This window comes from Chiloscyllium plagiosum, chromosome 18 (assembly GCF_004010195.1).
Source record: "Chiloscyllium plagiosum isolate BGI_BamShark_2017 chromosome 18, ASM401019v2, whole genome shotgun sequence".
Taxonomy (NCBI): Eukaryota; Metazoa; Chordata; class Chondrichthyes; order Orectolobiformes; family Hemiscylliidae; genus Chiloscyllium; species Chiloscyllium plagiosum.
The window spans coordinates 8,336,526-8,352,840 of NC_057727.1; the positions used below are offsets into that span (position 1 = coordinate 8,336,526).

At 42.5% G+C, this 16,315-nt stretch overlaps 1 protein-coding gene across 1 annotated transcript in view; it reads right to left on the minus strand.

Annotated features, from left to right (window-relative positions):
* The window catches only part of prkar2aa (protein kinase, cAMP-dependent, regulatory, type II, alpha A), a 319,318-nt gene that overhangs the window by 231,351 nt on the left and 71,652 nt on the right, over window positions 1–16,315 (minus strand). The gene's annotated exons all lie outside the window — the stretch shown is intronic.

A 16,315-nucleotide genomic window follows, 5' to 3' on the forward strand; every position in this document is an offset into this window, starting at 1 on the left:
GCTCTGATCTCCAGCATCTGCAGTCCTCACTTTCTTCCTCAAAGATTATCAGATCAGCCATAATCACACTGAATGGTGGAAAACCCGATGGATTGAATGCCCTAGTTCTGCTCCTATGTCTTGTGGCTATAGGTTAGATGCTAATGAGGTTTTCACATGTTTTGAAATGTGAGTTTTGTTTTACAATAGACTGATTGTTTTGGGTTCATTAAAAACGCCTAATGAAAGTTTATTTTATTCAAGATAGTTGCACACAAATGGAGATCAATTGGTCTTTTTGGTGATTAAAGCAGCACTTCTTTAGTTCATAGGTGATGTGGGCATTGGTGACAGGGCCAACATTCATTGTCCATACCAAGCTGCCCTTCAGAAGGTGGTAGTGAGCTGCATTTTTAAACTGCTGCATCCATTTGATGTAGGTGGACCCACAATCCTCTTGGGGAGAGGGAGTCAGGATTTTGACCCAGCAACAGTGATATATTTCCAAGACAGAATTCTGATTGGTTTAGAGTGGAATCCGTAGGTAGTGTTTGTATGAATCTGCAGCCCAGGCCGCTCTACATGGGTTGAGCTCAAAGGTTTATAATGGAAGGGGACAATGTTTGTGGATGTGGTGCCAAGCGGTTGCTTTGTCCTGGATGGTGTGAAGCTTCTTGAGTTTTGTTGAGCTGCAAGGGAGAACTATTCCACCACATTCCTGACTTGTGCCTTGTAGATGGTGAATGGGCTTTGAGAAGTCAGATACAGCAGGATTCCTAACCTCCAACCTGTTCTCGAAGTCACAGTATTAATATGACTAGCCCAGAAACCGAATGTGGTAACCCCTGTGTGATTTGTCAATGTGTATGTGAGAGTGGTTATTAGTTGTAAGTAGGTGATGGCTCAAATTTGACTATTTTTTAAACCATAAAAATATTTTTTCTTCCTACAATTTGTCAAGTTACAGGGAAAATATTTCAAGATGATTATGACAGAGAGTGCAATAAAATTCAACTGTCCTCCACACAGCATGTTCCATTCCAGGATTCCTCAATATAATTGCAATACACTTGATGTGTACCATATGCATCCCATATCAAGCATAGACTCAAAACGTTTTACATGGTTCCTGGTTCCTCTCTGTACAATAGCTGAAAGGTCCTAATTACGTTGCAGTTTTTTTCCATTGTGCCGATGAGGTGCCTCTCTGTGGGAAATCATGTCTCACAAACTTGACTGAGTTTTTTTGAAAAAGTAACAAAGAGGATTGATGAGGGCAGAGCAGTAGATGGGATCTATATGGACTTCAGTAAGGCGTTTAACAAGGTTCCCCATGGGAGACTGATTAGCAAGGTTAGATCTCATGGAATACAGGGAGAACTAGCCATTTGGTTACAGAACTGGCTCAAAGGTAGAAGACAGAGGGTGGTGGTGGAGGGTTGTTTTTCAGACTGGAGATCTGTGACCAGTGGAGTGCCACAAGGATAGGTGCTGGGTCTACTACTTTTCATCATTTATATAAAAGATTTGGATGCGAGCATAAGAAGTATAGTTAATTAGTAAGTTTGCAGATTACACCAAAATTGGAGGTGTAGTGGACAGCGAAGAGGGTTACCTCAGATTACAATGGGATTGTGATCAAATGGGTCAATGGGCTAAGAAGTGGCAGATGGAGTTTAATTTAGATAAATGCGAGGTGCTGCATTTTGGGAAAGCAAATCTTAGCAGGACTTATACACTTAATGATCAGGTCCCCGGGAATGTTGCTGAACAAAGAGACCTTGGAGTTCGTAGCTCCTTGAAAGTGGAGTCGCAGTTAGATAGGATAGTGAAGTAGGCGTCTGGTATGTTTTCCTTTATTGGTCAGAGCAGTGAGTACAGGAGTTGGGAGGTCATGTTGCAGCTGTACAGGGCATTGGTTAGGCCACTTTTGGAATATTGCATGCAATTCTGGTCTCCTTCCTATTGGAAGGATGTTGTGAAACTTGAAAGTGTTCAGAAAAGATTTACAAGGATGTTGCCAGGGTTGGAGAATTTGAGCTATAGGGAGAGGCTGAACAGGCTGGGGCTGTTGTCCCTGGAGCATCAAAGGCTGAGGGGTGACCTTATAGAGGTTTATAAAATCATGACGGACATGGTTAGGGTAAATAGACAAGGTCTTTTCCCTGGGGTTGGGGTGTCCAGATGTAGAAGTCATAGGTTTAGGGTGAGAGGGAAAAGATATAAAAGGGACCTAAGGGGCAATTTTTTCACGCAGAGTGGTGCGTTTGTGGAATGGGTTGCCAGAGGAAGTGGTGGAGGCTAGTATGATTACAACATTTAAAAGACATCTGATTGGGTATATGAATAGCAAGGGTTTGGTGGGATATGGGCTGGATGCTGGCAGGTGGGATATCTGGTCAGCATGGGCGAGTTGGACTGAAGGGTTTGTTTCCTTACTGTATATCTCTATGACTCTATGAGACATATCCCTCAACAATAGTCCATTCCGCAACATTCTGGTTGGTAACTCTTTACTCTGAAGGATGAAGTTTCAGGGAGATGAAGGGGTGAGTTGATGGCTATCCATCCACAGTTAATATTTATCTTGGTGTCTGATCTTGGGAGCAGCAGACCCACATTCGATCTTCATCACTGGATGTCCCCTTGGCTGAAAATAGTCATGAGTCTGACACATTACACTCTCTCCTCAAGGAATCATATTCATCAGAATTATCATACTTGCTATTAGAGAGACTGGTTCAGGTAAATAGCAAGGATGCATTCAAGTGCAAGTTATATGAACACTTAAGGAGAACAGAACCAAAGAGCAGACTCAGGTGGAGTACAAATGCTGCCAAAGAGCCAAAAGGGCCAAATAGCGTAGTTTTGTGCAAAGGACTCTCCTTAACTCAATAAAAAGAGGATCTCAACCATAAGAGACAGGCAGTAGCATAGTGGTCATGTTACTGGACTAGAAATCCCATTGCCTCGAATTATAAGCTGGTTTAAACATGACCATGTAACCACCATGGATTGTCTTAAAAATGTACCCATCGGATTCGTTCATGGCATTAAGGGAAGGAAATCTGTCATCCTTCCCTGATCTGGCTTACATGTGACTCTTGTAGTTGACTCTCAACTGACCTCTGGACAATTAGGATTTAGAAACAAATGCTGGCCTAGCTAGCGATGCCCATGAACAAATAAAAGAAAGGGACAGGGAAGAGAATTGAGCAAATTAGGTGCCAAGATACAATCATATATTCATTATATATATGGCATTAAAGATTTGGCACAAGTTAGGAATAGCAATGGTCTGTTGGAATATAAAGGACACCAGAGAACCCTGAGACAATTTTTGTTGCAAATATGGAACAGGATTAGTGGCTCACAGTTGTGAGTGAATTACTGTATAGTCAACAACGCACATAGGATACAAGTTATAACACATGTACTGTACAAACATATCATGTTTATGTTTGAATGTATTGATTATGTCACTATTCTCTGAGGTGTTTTAATTTCTTTCTGAAAGGCCTCCAAACAACATTCATCTGTTTAATGAGAATCTAACTAGTTTAAGTCATTCCGTAGCACAGCTTTATTTTAATTTTTCTGTTGTCTTCTTTTTAGAAAAGAGAGTTTTGTTAAAACTGCCCTTTGGTTACAGTGTATTGGCTTGCTGTCCATTTAACAAATGGAGTCTGTAGCACAGGTAATAAACTGCAGCAGTGAGTGAAATGAACTGAGTGGTTAGGCTATGACATGCCTTGGATATGAATACTAAATAGTGACAGAGTGTTAAGTGCGCATGACTCATCCACTCTGTCGGTGCTTAATGTTTTAGCTGTACTCGCAGGGCTTTGATTGCAAAGTATTTTCAGCACAAAAACAGGCCATTCAGCCCTTCAGGTCAATGCAGGAGTTTTATGCTTTGCACAAGACTCTGATATTCCCTTCATCCAACTCCTTCAACAAAGCTTTCAAGCTTTTCTCCATGCCTGCTTGTACCATTTACCTGTTTGAAGGAGTTGGTTTTAGAGCTGGTGTTAGGAACATAGGAAATTATATAAAGATTCAAAAAACTGGAACCTACTATTTAAAATGGGAGGGAGGGAGAAAGCAGAGAACTGCAGACCTGCTAGCTTGAAGTCAATACCAATGAAAATATTAGAATCTATAACAAAGGTTATGATACTGGACATTTACAATAGAATGATGTGGTTCAGAACATGGAACAGTCCAGCACAGGAATGGGCCCTTTGGCCCACAAGGTTGTGCTGAACATGACGCCAAATGAAATGAAGCCCTTCTGCTTGGCCATGGTCCATATCCCTCCATTCCTTACATACTCATGTGTTTATCTAAAAGCTCCTTAAATGCTTCAAACATATCTGCCTCCATCACTGCCCCAGGCACCTACTACTCTCTGTGCAAAACATTTGCTCCGCACATTCCCTTTGAACTTTCTCCCTCTTATCTTAGTTGAAAAATGTGGTGCTGGAGAACACGCAGGCCAGGCAGCATCTGAGGAGCAGGAGAATTGCCTCATTCCTGAAGAGGGGCTTATGCCCGCACCAGCCTCATTCCTGAAGAAGGGCTTATGCCCGAAACGTCGATTCTCCCGCTCCTCGGATGCTGCCTGGCCTGCTGTGTTTTTCCAGCACCACATTTTTCAACTCTGGTCTCCAGCATCTGCAGTCCTCACTTTCTCCTAGTCCCTCTTATCTTACCCTAGTATTAGACATTTCAACTCTGAGAAAACAGTTCTGAATGTCAACTCTGACTATGCCTCTCATAACTTTATAAACTACTCTCAGGTGTCCCCTCAGCCTTTGCCACTCCAGATAAAACATCCCCAGCCTCTAGCCTCTCATTATACCTCATACCCTCTTATCCAGGCAGCATCCTGGTAAACCTCTTCTGTAACCTGATGAAGGGCTTTTGCCCGAAACATCAATTTTCTTGCTCCTTGGATGCTGCCTGACCTGCTGTGCTTTTCCAGCACCACACTCTCAACTCTAATATCCAGCATCTGCAGTCCTCACCTTCGCCTCTTCTGTAACCTGTCCAAAGGCTCCACATCCTTCTTGTAATGTAACAACCAGAGTTGAACGCAATACTCTACATGCGGCCTAACCAAACTTTTATAAAGGTGCAACATCACTTCCTGACTCTTCTAATGAATGCCCCAACCAAAGGCAAGCAGGCCATACATCTTCTTTACCGCTCCCAGCATCTGCAGTCCTCACCTTCGCCTCTTCTGTAACCTGTCCAAAGACTCCACATCCTTCCTGTAATGTAACAACCAGAGTTGAACGCAACACTCTACATGCGGCCTAACCAAACTTTTATAAAGGTGCAACATCACTTCCTGACTCTTCTAATGAATGCCCCAACCAAAGGCAAGCAGGCCATACATCTTCTTTACCGCTCCATCTACTTGTGTGGGCCACTTTCAGACAGCTATGGACTAGGACTCCAAGATCCCTCTGTACATCAATACGATTCAGAGTCCTGTCATTTGCTTGGGCAGAGTCAACAAAGATTTGTTGAAGAGAAATCATGTTTGACACAACTGTTGGTATTTTGAGGGTTTTGCGTGCATGGATGGGTAAAGAAGAGGAGCAAATTGCTGCAGATGCTGGAATCAAACAATCCATGTTACTCAAGGAAAGAACAATTAACGAGCTCCTCCTGCTTGGAGTAGTTGAACAGTAATAAATATATGGGAGGGGGAAGAAAGAGGAAGGGTGTTAGATTGAAATAGAGTTGGAGGAGGGAAGTAAGGCACTTCACCTCCCACAGTACGCACTTCCCACCAAAGGCAAGCCAGCCCAAAATATACTCTCCATTGAGCATCAGCTATCTCTGGTATTTCTAGAGCTGGTACTTGTTCATTTTGATAGGGACAATAAAACGCTGACCCAAGGGTTTTACCAGACTCATCCCAGGCGTGACAGAATTATTTCATCAAGAACAATTGAAAAAGCTGAACCTGGAGCTTCTAGAATTTCTAAAAATGAGAAGTGTTCTTATTGAAATCCACAAACTCTCACAGCGTGTGACAGAAGATATATGGATCGGATATTTGTCCTGGATGCTGAGTCTACCCCCAAGCGACATATAGTTAAATAAAAGGTTGGCCATTCGATATTGATTTAAAGAAAGGAATTATTCACTCCGAGGGTGATGAAATGTTGTCATTCACAACTCCAGAGAGTTGTAGAAGTTTGATCATTGCCTGAGGCCAAGACAGAAATCAATAGATTTTGGATTCTAATGATTGCAAGCGATATGGGAATTGTGGGAAAAGTGGCCTGCAGATAGATGTTTGAATGGCAGACCAGGTTTAATAGGCTGATTTGGCCGACCCCTGCCCTTATTCCCGATATTCCCCATAAATGTAATTATGCTATTTGCCTGAATTATTCCCTGATGTCATGATTTCCATATTCTCACTGCCATCTGAGTAGAAGAGTGTGTTCTGAATCCCATCATTAATTTATTATTGAATCAAATAGTTATGTTCCATAGTTCTTGTCAGTGAAAACAACTCCAAATTTATCAAGTACAACCTGTTCATAATCTTGAAGATCACCCCTCTTTCTGCGGAAGTGGAGCTCTGACTGTCTTATCTTTACTGATTGATATGGCGGGCGGCACGGTGGCACAGTGGTTAGCACTGCTGCCTCACAGTGCCAGAGACCCGGGTTCAATTCCCGCCTCAGGCGACTGACTGTGTGGAGTTTGCACGTTCTCCCCGTGTCTGCGTGGGTTTCCTCCAGGTGCTCCGGTTTCCTCCCACAGTCCAAAGATATGCAGGGTCAGGTGAATTGGCCATACTAAATTGCCCGTAGTGTTAGGTAAGGGGTAAATGTAGGGGTATGGGTGGGTTTCGCATCGGTGGGTCGGTGTGGACTTGTTGGGCCGAAGGGCCTGTTTCCACACTGTAATCTAATCTAATCTAATCATATCTTTCAGTGTGAGAGTTGATTGATTTTATGATAAAGGGCAGAACTTTGGATGAGATATGGCAACCCAAGTGTAATGTTGAGAACACCCCTTTCACACTAAGCCTCATGGAAACCTGGAACACCCTTAAACAGCTGTTGTGATTGGTGTGTGAACTGAAAATATCAAAACTGAGATTGATAGTCATTTGTTGCAGGAAGGTATGAAACCAAAGTGGGTAAAGGGAACTTGGAAACCAGATCAATTACAATCTAATTGAAAGGCTCGAGGAATTGAATGACTTTCTCCTGTCCCTTCGGAGATGTATAATTAGTGTGCTACCTAGGGGGAGGGTGGAGGCTATTGACAGAGTAAGTAAGAATGTTAACAGAAAGCTCATGAGTGTGTTTAATGGGTGTAAGTCAGTTTTGGCTCAACTGTGTTGTTCCCATAATCGAGCATCACAAAAACATTCAAGCTACTGGTGATAAGAGCTCCCAGGTATCCACTTAGCTGCAGCACTTGTGGTCAAAATCCAAACAGTGTTCCAGGGTGTGCTTAGACAACAATAGATTGCTATGATTCAAGAAGGAGGTTCACCACCTGTCCATTAGGGATGCACAATAAACATTAGCCTATCCATGTTGCTAACCTCTCTTGAACGAATAAATCAAAAGACAAGAGAAATAATCTGAATAAAGCTCAACATGCCTTATTCACAACTGGTCAGATGTCTCGAAATTTCCTATCTTCATGCTCCCTCTGATACGTACTGGCAATGAATGCCAATTGATCATGTGCAGTGGACATGGACGGCTCTCACAAGAAACCAAATTGGGGAATGTCAATGCCTATCTCATTTGTAACTCTTACAGCCAGCAAAGAATGCCTCTACTCTGGGCTGGATGGATTCATACCAATCTGGGAAGGGAAATGGGAGTCAATGGAAGAACAAAGAGAGTGAATATGACGAGAGGCTTCCTAGGTCATCTGCTGTGAAACTTCAGCGTTTTGCCATGTTCACTAATGACTTAGATGAAGGATAGAGAGTTTGTAATCCAAGTTTGCAACTGACATTAAATGAGGAGCCATGTTGACCATTGTTGCTGGCAGGAGCATTCCACCAGACCTCACTTAAAGTACTGCTATGATGGTCACAAACTGCAGGAAAGAGAGATCGACTTTGGAAAAGATCCAAATAGACTGAGCAAGAGGGTACTTAGGGATTAAAGGGCGAAATTCTGAGGACAAGTGGCACAAAGATAGGGTGTAGTTAGTTTAGAAGATTAAGGGCTTATTTAATGCTACAAAAAAATTGAAGGATTTTGTGCGCCGCTACAGAGAAGCTATTTTCTTTGGTGGAGGAATAGGAACCTTCAAGAAAGAGAAACTTCAGGCCTGAGGATAGGTTAGCGAGGTCGGGACTGCTCTGCTCAGAGAGAGGAACGCTGAGAGGAGATCTGATAGAGGTTTTCAAAATCACATGCGGACTGAATAGAGTAGATCAGGAGAAACTGTTCTGTTTATGAAAGGAACAAAAATGAGAGGATATAGATTTGAAGTGATTTTCAAATCAAGCAAGATTGATGTGAGAAAAAAAACACTTTCATGCAGTGAATAACTAGGAGTGTATTGCCCCTGATTGAAGTCTTCAAGATATTAACAAGAAAAAACAGAGCAGATAAACCATTTCCACAGATTAGAGGTTCGAGAACAAGCGAACATAGTCTGAGATTTAGGACCACTCCGTTCAGGAGAGAGATGTTAGGAAACACTTCTACAAACTAAGGGTGGTAGAGGTCTGGAACTCTCTTCCACAAACAGTAGTAGATTCTGGATAAGTTGTTAATGTTCAAGCAAGATAGATAACTGTTTGTTAAGCAAGGGTATTAAAGGATATGGGGCAAACAGAGGTATATGGAGTTAGGCCATAGATCAGCCATGATCTCGTTGAATGTAGAACAGGCTGGAGGGGCAGACTGGCCTACACCTGTTGCTAATTTCCTATGTCTCTAACACCACATCAGGAAATCATTGATGGTTTTTATCCTGCTTAATGTACACACACTTATTATCATCCAGGCCTGGAGTCAGAGAGTTATCCAGTGTACCATTGATTCCAGGTGGGTATTTTAGTCTTGGTGTAGATTACTTGAAGCACCACAATTTCCCCTCCCATGTGGTCAACAATGCCCTCTAGCGCATCTCCTCCACTTCCCGCACCTCTGCTCTTGACCTCCACCCCTCCAATCACAACAAGGAAAGAAGCCACCAGTCCTCACTTTCCATCCCACCAACCTACAGATACAACGCATTATCGTCCGCCATTTCCGCCACCTACAGTCAGACCCCACCACCTGAGATATATTTCCCGCCCCACCCTTAACAGAATTTTGCAGAGACTATTCCCTCTGCGACTCCCTCATTAGGTCCACACCCCCCCAGCAACCCATCTTCCACTCCTGGTACCTTCCCTTGCCACCACAAGAGGTGTAAAACCTGTGCCCACAACTCCCCCCTCACCTTCATCCAAGGCCCCAAAGGATCCTTCCACATCCAGCAGAGATTTTCCTGCAACTCCAAGCAACTCATCTACTGTGTCCGTTGCTCTCGATGTCATCTCCTCCATACTGGGGAGACAGGACGCCAATATGTGGAATGTTTTGGAGAACATGCACCAATCAACTCCACTGCCCTGTGGCCGACCACTTCAACTCCCCCCTCCCACTCCGCCAAAGATATGCAAGTCCTGGGCCTCCTCCACCACCAAAATCTAGCTCCCCGACGCCCGGAGGAAGAATGCCTCATCTTCCATCTTGGGACCCTCCAAACACATGGGATCACTGTCGATTTTGTCAGTTTCCTCATCTCACCTCCCCCCACCTTATTTCAGATCAAACCCTCCAACTTGGCACCACCCTCTTGGACTGTCCTACCTATCCACCTTTCTTCCCACCTATCTGCTCCACCCTTCACTCCGACCTATCACAATCACCCCCCACCTCTATCTACCAATCGCTGTCCCAGCAACCTTCCCATTTATCGCTCAGCCCCCTTGTGCATCACCCCCCCCACATTCCTAATGAAGAGCTTATGCTCAAAATGTTGACTCTCTTGCTCCTCGGATGCTGCCTAACCCGCTGTGCGACACCTTTTGACTCTGATCTCCAGCTTCTGCAGTCCTCACTTTCTCCTTGGGGTGGATTTAACTTAGTCTGAGAATTTGTGTAGGATATAAACAGGCAGGGAAAGAGTTAAGTTCTGAATTTTGCGAAACAAGAAGCTCAGCTGAGCATGACTCAGATCAGATAAGAACTTGCAGTTAACAATGGGGTGCTGGAGACAAGGGTAATGGGTTAACAAGGTCGAAAAGCATTCATTATGCAGAGCCATTGAACAATATTGGAAACATTCAGTATGTAATGTCAGTTTAACAAGATGAAAAGTATTCATTATGTGAAGCCAGTTAAGGTTAAGAACATTCATTGTGTAACAGCAGATGGCTTAATCCTTACTGTTGATGCTCGCTGACTATAATTGTCACCCAATCAATATGTATGTTGCCTTATCTGGATGCTCCTCCCTGAAAAATGACTATATAAAATTCATTGAGAAACTGCTGTTCCAGAGAAGAGTGTAAACTCATGTCTCTGTGCACATGGGCAATTGTTCTCTTTCCCTCCAGGGCCTGGAATAAAGATGAAGGAGGTAAAACCATACTGTGTCTCTGAGTGTTCTGCTTCGACTGAAAGGGGAATGTGATGACAATTTAAGGTTGTGATGACAGATCTAAACTGATAGTTACAATCAGACAGGATCAGTGGCTGCCTGGAACATCAGTGTCTCGAGATCAAAGGGCTCACAATGTAAGATTTTAAACCTTGGTCCCTTTCAATATTCCTGTGTGCCGGAGACGGTCCCCTCACTCAATTGCTCTCTATTCTGTGAATTCCTCGAATGGTAATTTGTTCAGTCGAGAGACACAGTTTCGCAATCGCACTGACAGGCAGAGGTTTGAGTGGTCTGCGCTGCATTGAGGGGAGAGGGGTGTGTGGTTGAGGTTCGAGTCCTCTGCCTGGTACTGGGATTCGAGTCCCCTGGGGTGGGTGTGATTGAAGTTCGAGTCCTCTGCATGGTTCTGGGATTCGAGTCTACTAGGTGGGTTGATTTGAGGTTCAAGCTCTCTGCACTGTGCTGAGATTCAAGCTCTTTGTGTTTAAGCGAGGTTTGAGCTCTCTGTGTTAATTAGAAGTCGGGTTTTCTGTGTTTAATTGGGGTTCAGGCTTTCTATGTTTAATTGGGGTTCAAGCTTTCTGTGTTTAAGTGGGGTTCGGGTTCTCTGTGTTTAAGTAGGATTCAAGCCCCCATGAGGAGTAAAGTGACAAAGGGGTTAAAGTCCCCTTGTGGCAAAATTTGAGGCTCTGTAAGTCGTTGTTCTGGGGGAAGAGAGTGGCTTGGATTGCGGCACCATGTGGTCCGCTGTGAGGGCTTTCTCTTTTTATCAGTGTAATTTCAGTGAGAGGATGGGAAAAAAAGCAAGAAACGCTGACATTAAGGTTCTACTAATACTTGGGTTGAAAAAGGAAAGTTTCAATGTAAATTGTGCTCTGCTGAGGGTGTTGCTTAAAAAATGTGGTTTGTTAAACTACTGGTTCAGAAAATCTTTTTAAGTCACTGTTTTGCCCTGTTTGAATCAGGATCTCAATATGTTTTGTGGGCTAGGTAATGGATCAGATCTTGTTTTTCCATTGAAATTGTACAACATTATGTCCTTTTAAAATTATCAAACTTGTAACCTTAAAACAAATTGATTGAGTGCCTTGAGCCCCTGATTTGTTTGAAATTCTACAATACCTGTTTAAAAAAACAGTTGAGTCAGTGGTCATGCTTTAGCCAGATGAGAGTTTTGTATTAAAATATCTTTGCTGCTGTGCAGAGTGGTTACAAAAAGAAGAGTGCATTTTGAGTTTGATGTTTTGTTAAGATTTTTTTAGAGAATATCAGAATTTGAGGCTGAGCTGCTTAAATTCTGTTAATTATTGTTAAGACTTTATTGGCCCCCTTCATATTGCAAATTCAAAAAAAATGTTGATCTCTACCAAAGTTGCCACTGTAATTCTGACTGTTTTATTTGGGAAGTTTCATTTGGAGAACATATTTTAAAGTATTCAACATTTGTTTCCCACGAATATTTGAGATTTAAATCTGAACTGAAACGGGCTCTTCAATTGTTAAAGCACAAAAACATTTTGTTGTTTTCTTGCTGTTCCAGACTTTTGCAGTATTTTTCCCAACAGCTTTACTTTAGCCAAGAATCAAATTGTTAAAGGAAAATAATTCTTGAATAACCTGAATGGGGTCCCCCGAAGGTTTGATCTTAGGACCATTTGATTGTTGTTTATAATTCACTGAATTGTTTAGGCAGTACAATTGAGAAGTTTATGAATTGTATAAAATTAGACAATGTCATAAATAGTGAACAGAATAACAGACTTCAAGATGACTGAGAATATTAAAATAGACAGACATAATTTTGTATAGTTAAATGTGTGACTGTCTTCATACTGATACCCACCTTGGCAAGGAAGGAATGAGAGAGGAAATACAAAGATACTTTGAGCAGCTAATATCATCTCTAGAGTTTCTCCATTCACAGATAAAGCAGGCCCTTGGGCCACGGCCCACCCCTCCACAATCTGATCCAACGGATTCAATCAGCTCCTCGGTCATGAGCATGAAAAGAAGGTAACGACAGTGAAGAGGCGTTCGGTACACTTTTTGTCAGTAGCATTCCTATAGATGTTAAACCATGTGAGCTTTACCTTCTCTTTCAATCATTTAAGGGACATGATGGTTCACTGTTCAAGCTAACATCACAACAGCCAATTGGCTTTGTTACATTTAACAGCAGAGCAGGAGCAGACGCAGCAAAGAATGCTGCGTTCACCTAGCCTGCAGCTGCAACTGCTGCACTGCACGCTCAGATGTGCTGGTATCCTCCATCTGAAGCATCTCTGGAAGGATGGAAGTCTCATCGGCTTTGTGAGGCACTTAACTGCCCTGATCCAAGAATTCAGATTGCTCTTTGGAGTGGTGTGCAAGGACAGACTGAATTTTGTTTTCAGATTGGACTTTACTGAAGGAAACTTTGGAGAACTGGCTCGTTTCCACTCAACTTGAAGGGGATGGTGTGGTCACTAAGGACTGTGGATTTAAAAACTTTACAGGTGAATTTTTTTCTTCCACTGAGAGGATTGTTCAAATTTTATTTACTGTAATGAATTAGTAATTTCTGTTGTTATAATCACTGCATGTTGTGTATCAATAACTTTCTTAAATACTGTCTGTCAGAATCTTATGAAAGTTGGTAGTTCCATCGACGTGGTTATCATGAGATGATAAAAGGAGGGAATGAGAACGTGATTAGGGTATAAGTAGGCAGGGAAAGAGTTAAGTTCTGAGTTTTGTGAAACAAGGGGTTCGGCTTAGCATGACTCAGATCAGATAAGAACTTGCAGTTAACAATGGGGTGCTGGAGACAAGGGTAATGAGTTAACAAGGTGGAAAAGCATTCATTATGCAGAGCCATTGAACAAGATGAGGTAGCATTCAGTATGTAACGTCAGTTTAATAAGATGAAAAGTTTTCATTATGTGAAGCAAGGTTAAGAACATTCATTGTGTAACAGCAGATGGCTTAATCCTTACTATTGATGCTCACTGATTGTAATGGTCACCCAATAAGTATGTATGTTGCTTTATCTGCAGGCTCCTCCCGTAAAATGATTATATAGTTCATTGATAAACTGCTGTTCCAGAGAAGACCATAAACTCATGTCTCTGTGCACATGTGCGATCATTCTCTCTCCCTCCAGGGCCTGGAATAAAGATGAAGGAGGTAAAACCATACTGTGTCTCCTATTGTTTTGCTTTGACTGAAGGGGGAACGGGCTGACAGAGTAAGGAGAGTGTCAACACCCTGTGGAACTTGAGGTGAGCTTTCAGTACTCCACAATGATGTGGGATGTAGGGAAGTCCTCCAATATCACAATTGAAGTCACACCCATTATTCCTCATGGCATGACATTTTTGTCAGTGATTGTTTTCAGGATGTGAGTCAGAGAGTCATGCAGCATAGAAACAGACCCTTCGGTCCAACCAGTCCATGCTGACAATAATCCCAAACGAAATGAGTCCCACCTGCCTATACCTGGCCCATATCCCTCCAAACATTTCATATGCATATACTGATACAAATGTCGTATAAACATTGTAACTGTATCCACATCTACCACTTCCCCTGGAAGTTCATTCCACATCCTCTGTTTAAAAAATTTGCCCCTCATGTCTTTTTAAAATTTCTCTCCTCTCACCTTAAAAATATGCCTCCAGCCTTGAAACCATAACTAGTTTTAACTTGTTCCTTTATTTTCCTAGTTTAAACTATGAAAGACTTTAATATAAACTATTACTTATTTCTTTATTTTTCTATTATTTTATGAAGTAATGGTTAACTTTTTAACTCTCATTTCTCCTAAACTTTGTACCTAAGTTATTTTGTACCTAGGTACCTACAATGGGGCCATGTACGGCAACATTATACATTTTTCACTGTACTCCTGTACTTGAGTACGTGACAATAAAATCTACAATCTAAAACAAACTCTAAACCTAAATCCCTCACCCTAGAGAAAGGACAGCTGCCATTCACCTTCTCTATGCCCTCATGTTTTACAAACCTCTATAAGATGGTGACAAGGCAGCATTACAATCCACCCTGATTCATTCATAACTCCATTATCCTGAAACTCGGGGTCAACCATGTGGTGCAGAAGGTGTGTGTGGACTGAAGCAGAAGTGGTTAATTCTAACTGTGTGATATGTCAATCAGGTACAATGTATATGACCAAAGGAAATGAATGCAATGTCACATAAACTTTCTCTCTCATCTCTGATAAAATGTTGTAGTAAGAGAGAGCCACAGTAAGAGGTTATATATTTTACTTATCTCAACAAACACAGTAAATATTCTATATTTAGAAGAATCCCTACAGTGTGAAAACAGGCCCTTCAGCCTAGCAAGTCCACACCGACCATCCGAAGAGTAACCCACCCAAATCCATTCCCCTACTACTCTACAGTTACCTCTGACTAATGCACCTAACCTCGACAACCCTGAGCACAATGGGCAATTTAGCATGGCCAATTCACCTAACCTGCACATCTTTGGATTGGAGGAGGGAACTGGACACCCTGGAGATAACCCACGCAGATACAGCGAGAATGCGCAAACTCCACACAGACAATTGCCTGAGGCTGGAATTGAATCCAGGCCCCTGGCGCTGTGAGGCAGCAGTGCTAACCACTGAGCCAATGTACCACCATATCAGCGCAATGGGACCAAGAATGTTCTATAGGTCAATCAAGGGTGACAGGTTCTCTTCCCTGAAGAATTGTAGTGAGCTCATTGAGCTGTTAAAACAGGCTCCTGTTTCAGAAGTCACTGGTGGTGAAATTTGACCACAAGACCTGTGGAATTTAGACAAATGCACAGAGTCATTAGAATCACTACTGTAGAGGAGTCCACATCATCCATTGATGATTCTCTATTGAAAAATCAAGTCAATTCCATTCCACCATTTTGTTCCTGTAGCTTTACATGTTTACTTTCCTCCAACACCTGTCCAATTTCTACCTGAAATCATTCATCATCTTCCATCACCGAGTGTTGTGCAGCTCCAACAACACTTCAGAAGCTTGTCCATTCAGGACAAGGTAGTCCATTTGTTTGGAACCACATCCACAAGCATCACTCCCTCCACCACCACCAACACTCAGCAGCAGCAGTATGTATTATCTACAAATTGCCCCGCAGAATTTCACCTAGGAATCACTTCCATCTAGGAGGGGAAAGGTGGCAGATACTCAGGAACACCGCCATCTGCAAGTTCCCTTCCAAGCCACTCACCATCCTGACTTGGAAATACATTAGCATTCCTTCACTGTCGCTGGGTCAAAATCCTGGAATTCCCTCCCTAAGGTCATTGTGGATCAACAGGTGGACAACAGTGGTTCAAGAAGGAAACTCACCACCACCTTCTCAAGGGCAACTAAAATCTGCGTCCAGAGTCCCTGTCAGCCAATAGGAACAACTGTTTTGGCCTGCCTTCCCCAAACCTGTTGCAATCTCATTCATTTCTATCAAGTTTCCCCTGAACCTCCTTTACTTAATGGACAGTAACCTCCAATTTCTCCAATCTAACCTTGTTGATAAAATGCCCCAGCCCTGGAACTGCTCCGGTAAATCTCTTCTTCATCCTCTCAAGTGTTATCACATTCTTCCTAAAATGTAGTGAGCATTTTTGCCCTAAAATCACCATCTTGCTGACCAATAATATGCA